This window comes from Rhagoletis zephyria, unplaced genomic scaffold (genome assembly GCF_001687245.7).
Source record: "Rhagoletis zephyria isolate East Lansing unplaced genomic scaffold, Rhagoletis_zephyria_1.1 Rzeph_scaffold_09764, whole genome shotgun sequence".
NCBI classification, from domain to species: Eukaryota; Metazoa; Arthropoda; class Insecta; order Diptera; family Tephritidae; genus Rhagoletis; species Rhagoletis zephyria.
Window position 1 is genome coordinate 1,844 of NW_016166842.1, and position 6,807 is coordinate 8,650.

At 33.2% G+C, this 6,807-nt stretch overlaps 1 long non-coding RNA gene across 1 annotated transcript; it reads left to right on the forward strand.

Moving 5' to 3' along the window:
- The first annotated feature begins 602 nt into the window (after positions 1–602).
- LOC108376007 (uncharacterized) lies at positions 603–2,377 on the forward strand. Its single transcript, XR_001849221.1, has 2 exons — positions 603–955; positions 2,260–2,377. It is a non-coding gene; the product is annotated as an uncharacterized LOC108376007 (long non-coding RNA).
- Positions 2,378–6,807: the final 4,430 nt, after the last annotated feature.

The window sequence follows — 6,807 nt, forward strand, 5'->3', positions numbered from 1 at the left end:
TTTTTTTCATAAAAAACGTATTGTCGCAGATCTGTCCAAAACGTAAAAAGTTCAGAAAAGAAAAAATATCCAGTAATTTGGTTTAAAAATTTTTCCTCATAAAATAAATCGCACTAGTTCAGAACTAGTTCCAAAGTTCTGTAGAGGTGACAATTTCCACTTCGTAGAACATCGCCATGTAAAAAGAGACAGTTGATAGCATTGCGTTGGGATAGATCGAGAACCAGCACCGCCTCTTAATGAGCTAGTTCTGAACTAGCGCAATTTCCTGCAGGGTATAAACATACATATACTTATATATAAATCCATATAGGTACAATGTACATATGTGTGCGCAGCTATCCAACATCAAATTGTTGTGACGCCGGAACTGTCAGATACCAAATATTCAAAAAAGCGTTGAACCATCAGAAAGTGGAGGGGTACGGGAGGGAAAGAAGTTATAACATTGTTTGAAATTGTTTGTTGATGTTGGAAGTGGAGGTAGCGGCGAAGGCGTAAAAGATAGCTCCCGCGCAGTTATCACAGCTAGGCAGCAGCGAATCGGCAAAGCTGCCGACCGGCCGGCCGCTGTCTGGAGATTCTCGTACAATTTACCAAACAAAAACTTGGGCGCGCCACAGAGAGACCACTCAGTTTGTGTATAGCAGTCGCGCGTGTAGCTTCTAACTTGCCGCCATTGACGGGAAACCGGGATACGAAAAAGAGCTCCACTGTTGGTTGGCAGCTAGTTGGAGTTTGTGAAACTATTCGAAGTCAGTGAAAAAGAAATGAATAAAGTTGCATTCAGAGGATGCTTGAATATTTTAAGGAAGTGACGAATTTTCTATTAGAAAAGTTTGGTATAAAAACGCATTTTTTAAATATTACCTACTGAAAAAACAACTTTATAGGAAATAAAGTGCAAAATTAAAAATGGCCAACGAAGTTCCTGCAAGCGGCAGTATTTTAGGCAGTAAGTAAATTACAATACAATAATTAATATACCTTTTCCCATACAAACTCAATTTAAACCGTTAAAACATAATACCGGCAATTTCATAATCGCTACTAAAAGTTGCAATTGTAATAATTAGGTTGAGAGTGTATACATATTTAAGTACAAACATATATAAATATGTATTTACAAATATGCATATTTATATTTTGGTACATATGTATGTAAGTATATCCATATCCATACATATATATATCCTTAGATATGTACGTACGCATTTTCTCCTCTTCGATTGAATTGGTTATGTCAATGTCACCTTGTTCTTGCCTTTTGGTGGTCTACTCGTGCCACTACAAATTTATATACAGCCTGTGTGGCGGCGCAATGATATACACACATACATACCTGGAGATTATGACCTTAAGCATGATAAAAGGTCATTGATAGTACCTTCCGTAGGACATTCTTGCACAACTATGCTATACAACAGCTTCCACATGCACGTTTAAAATTGTATACATATATGTAACTACTTAGTAGTATGTGCGTAGGTATAGTTTACTTTTGAAAGCGTGAGCATTCTAAAAATAATTCAAAATATTTTAAAGTGACGCAAAAATTGTTCTCATAAACGAAATTCCATTTACTATGGGAATGCTCGGCGCCAAATACCAGCAATTAGATATACTACATATGTATGTATAATTTAATACACATGTTTTTATATGTATTTAGTATCTATATATGTAAATCTATGCATATGTATGTGCCGCCATATGCGAAAAAAGAAAATATTTTGGTTTCCTCAGAGCTTATGATTTAAATTAATTCCCACAGTTGCGAAATTTTTTTGGGAGCAAGGTCATTTGGAAGTCAATTTTTTTTTTTAACAAGGAAGGCCATTATTTAACCATGAAATTATTTTTATAATGTGATATATATGCACCATTTTCAATTAAAAAAGAAAAAACGATTGTTAAAAAGGGACATAGGCACAGATATCTACATAATTATGTATGGGTATATGCATATGTATATAGCACATACATATCAGTGATGGAAAAGTAGGTATACTTTTTTGAGTGCCTTTTTAATTTGGAAGTATCTACATTTAGTAAAAATACGCCATTTTAGATATATTGTCGGGTGATTGACTCGATTTTTCAAAGCCGGTTTCCACCGTTTTTTTTTCTGATATCAATAAGCGTTTTTCTTAATCTTGATTTTTCGAATATCGAATAGACCGGATTTTTTTTATTGCACTAACCTCTTAATAAATGTTTTGGGTTTTTCGAAGTTTTCAAGGCTTTTTTCATTTTAAGGTAAAAACCCGTAAATTGAGAGATCTACACTCTTACTCCAGCTCCGAAGAAGCTTTTTATGGGAGAAGTTCACTCTGAGGTTTGCCAGTGTCTGCCGAGGGGCGACCGCTATTTGAAAACTCCTTTTTGATGTTGCTGGAACTAGAAGTTGCAATAGGCACGTCTAAGCACTTGGCTACGACGGCAAGAGCACTACTCAAATCCGAAAAAAAGTCAGGAAAAATGCAATAAAGTATAAAAAAGTTAAAATAAAAACAGACGTGAATTTTCAGTGATTTTTTATTTGTTTTACTTTTGATCTAAAGAAAAACTTTGAACTTATTTGCTCTTTTCTAAATAAAAGCTACCTTTAATGTTAATAGTTTTATTGTAATTTTTTGTTATGACTTCATTGCAACATAAGCATTAGGCTGGGTCGATTTTGTATGAGGGAAAATAAAAGGCATTTAACCGTATTGTAATAGTAATATTATGATGTCTTAGCTCTAAGCCAATTGTTATTGGTCACGGNTAATATTATGATGTCTTAGGTCTAAGCCAATTGTTATTGGCCACGAAAGAGTAATTTACAACTTATCTTTAGTCCGCGCAATTGAATCAAAGTGTATGAATTTTCAAAATTAAACTTTGGCTTGTAATATCTATTGAATGTGTTAATTGCNTGTCTTAGGTCTAAGCCAATTGTTATTGGCCACGAAAGATTAATTTACAACTTATCTTTAGCCCGCGCAATTGAATCAAAGTGTATGAATTTTCAAAATTAAACTTTGGCTTGTAATATCTATGGAATGCGTTAATTGTTCTAAACAGGACGATATATCAAATTAAGGGTTATTAAATTTAGTATCTCACGTTCATTTATCATTTTTCAATAAGTTTACAAGTTTTACAAGTTAACAAGTATTAAGATCNATCATTTTTCAATAAGTTTACAAGTTTTTAAGATATTAAGATAAAACTTACAAAAACTTTAATTTCCCTTATGAATTTTCAATTCTTCATTACTTCAGCAACCAAGTGAAAAATTCAAAAAAGTGAAACGAGATTTATTTCAAACGTTGTAATGTTTTCGAATGTTTATATTTAGATTTGGTCAGTTTTCAAGATCGTGGTGAATGAGGTCAAACATGTATTTTGAAAGATTAGGAATCGTTTGATAAGTTAATAGTAGTTTCCAGCATATAAGTATACATATACATACATTAACATAATACCATTAGGGTGAGAAGTTTTAAGTCCATTTATGCAGTCTTGAAAATTTTTCGCGGTTTCTAAATCTGCCGTTATATGAAAGTAGGGGATGTGCAATAAGTTTTTAGATATACATAAATATTTTAGTTAATTCCATTATGTGAAAATTGACTGTAGGTAAATGCAATAGTCTTTAACATATCCTGGGAAATCCTTTTGAGGACTCTCCAATTGGACGATATTGCTTTGCATTTAGCTTGAACGAAAAAAGTCACTCCCTGGCACACTTTTCTGTAATCCGGTTCTATCATCTAAAAGTTATTTATACAATTGAAGAGAAATTTTTTTATAAAAAACTGGAGATCCACTTAAGTTTTTCGATATAACTTTGGTAAATGCTACTCGATCGGTGCGTAATAATTACCAAATTGAAGACGATACTTAATGTTACTGATTTTTGGTAATAAATTGATTAAAATCGTTCAGATTATAAACAAATTATTTTAAAATAAAAGAAATTTTGAACAAAATTTTTTGTCATTTTCTTATATTTGCAATTTTTATATTGTATGCCTAAACATTAGTAAACTAATTAGTGTTTCTAGAAGTTGTGCCTATTCAGTGTTCTCATACTCATTTGCATAAACAAAATTTTTCCACGATGATGGAAAATAATGGCTTTTCTATTAGAGTTACCGAAATTGTCCCTAAATTTGCAAAAAATCGCAAATTATAGCTAATATTAAAAAAGGATTAAAATATTTGGAACCAGAGATCTAAATGCACGCCAGCAATATTAATGCTGTTCTTTACATCTTTTGACTCTAGGTCAGTGCAGTTATCAAGGGAACAATTCATATATTATTGTAATTTAACTTTGAGATTAACGATAAGCTAAAGGGCTGCGAGAAATGAAATTTGACTTTTTATTTTGGGTAAACGAATTCATTATCTAATAATATGCAACAAAACTTTTTGCTGAACCCAGAATTTTTATCAAGAATTGATCTTATTTCACTAGGGTGCTGTGGGTCACTTGGCGGTCGATGCGCGGGCTCTTACAACTAAAATAAAACACTAATATTTTGCAGGCTTGTTGTTGACTTTTGATAAAAATTAAATTTTCGACCCGCCCTAATACATACATATATAGTTGTTAGAATTTTGGAAATCAAATATTAAATTTGTAATTAGTGACTCCGAGAGTTCTTAGTTTCATTACCATCCATAATTATTTTAAAAAAGTCATCCGGTACATTGGATCCATCATTTTGGATTTTGAAAATTTAGTGACAGTTTCGAGATCAGCGACGCTGAATGCCTCTGGATACAAAGTTGTATAACAATCAATAACACAGGTCCACAACAAAAAGATCGATGAAAGGTTCCTTTGACCAAACCTAGTCTGTTATATGTTTTTGGGGTCGCTGAACACGAATCATTACGTGACTGAGAAAATTCTAGGTGTTTTTTGAGGTTAGGAAATAATCTAGAAGCGATGGAGCAAAGTGGACTTCAGATTCGTGCTCAGCGACCCCAAAAACATATAATAGGCTAGGTTTGATCAAAGGAACCTTTCATCGATTTTTTTTGAGGACCTGTTTAATTTAAAAAAAAATCGTCCGCCATATTGGATCCACCATTTTGAATTTTGAAAATTTAATATATATTTCGAAATCAGTGATAACGAAAACCCCATAATACCAACATTCATTGAAATATGTCAAATACATATAGCGTAAACATTTTTGTTGTCCTATGATAACACCCGGCGCGCGTTGCTACGCCAAAGAAAAACAGATTTCTAGTTCTTTTTATTTGGCATGTAAACATATAAAGTTTTTGGTGTCCCAACTCGTGAACAGGCGACGTATAATTGGCTATGTGAAAAGCACGAATTTTTCAAATCCAAACCCGCGATAGTTAATGATTGCCCTTTGGCTTTATTTATAGTTATTGCAAAGGCAATATCAAATCATCGGTATACGTGGAATCAGCACACCTTCCCGTTCAGCAGCGAGTCCGCGTGTTGGAGATTTTCAGAATCTCTGGAGGTTGAGGCTCTCACACGATTTTGTTGGAGGCGAGACTCTCGTTTTTCTAGTATTTCAGCGTCTCTAGAAATTGAAGCTCTCACACGATTTTTCTGAAGTTGAGATTCATTTGGTTTTCCGTTTCCACATTTCTCGAGCTTGTCTCTCTGTTTCGGTTTTGTTGAAGTGGAACATGATCTTCCATTTCCACTGCTCTGTATTTTCACTGCTCTGTATTCACTCGACTGTTTTTGTTTCGTTGGATTTTCTTCCAATTGTGCTTTCTTTGGTGATATTTGAGGGATTCACAACGCTGTCGTAACTGTCGTATTGTTATATGTGGTAAACTTTAAAAGCTCAAATAAATGTTTAGAGAACTTGAAACGACAACCAACTATTTTGTAACACTGCAAGAATTCATAATATGACTTTGATAGTACTTTGCGAACCCCCTTAATATATTTTTTAGACGTTTCAAGTTTACGACATACAACAATACGACACCGTTGTGAATACCCGAATTATTATACTTTATTGTGAATGAAAATAATAATACCCTGTATGTTGAACTGGTCTCTGAGGAAAAAGAATTCACTATCGTTTGCACAGTGTCTACACTTGCTATGAGCGAATGTATTAGCTATGTGACCTTAGATTTATGTAACACAGGCAAACAATATACATAAGTATGTTCACTGAAAGTACTTTCCACTTAAAAATATTAAAAATCCTTAAATTGTATCTATGCTAAATCTCTGCAGGTAATTTCCCTGCAAAAAATTAAAAAAAAATCGGTAGACTTTTGCCAAAATTTCTTTGTATTTAGGTATTTTCTTCAAGAATGTTGTGGAAAAATCCCAAGGTTTTTACCAAAACCGCAAAAACATTTATATCATGCGTCAAAAAGTGCGATAGCGATCCGAAAATTGTCGCTAACTGGTTACAGAATTTCCCTCCTGAAGTACAAAATATCGCAAAGAAATACATTTGACTGTACTTCGAAGTACGAAGTACAAGAGCGAAAAAAGAAGTACTGTACTTCCGAAAGAAGTACGGTTGGTCACATTATGTATAGATTTTATTGCTTTAAAAAGAAAACATTTTTTTTTAGTTTAATTAAATTGTTTGCTAAAAGACAAACAATACCAATAACAGGCCAATTCTGGCACCTGCCTTTCAACTCACCTCACCTCAGTCTTTCGAGAGACAAAAGCCTTTATATTTCGGCAACTATCTTGAAAGCCCTTTTCTGTATTTCGAATAACTAATTGACAGATGTGCTAATAGTGTTATTATATTTATCGCTTAGCAATAAGTTTTCTAA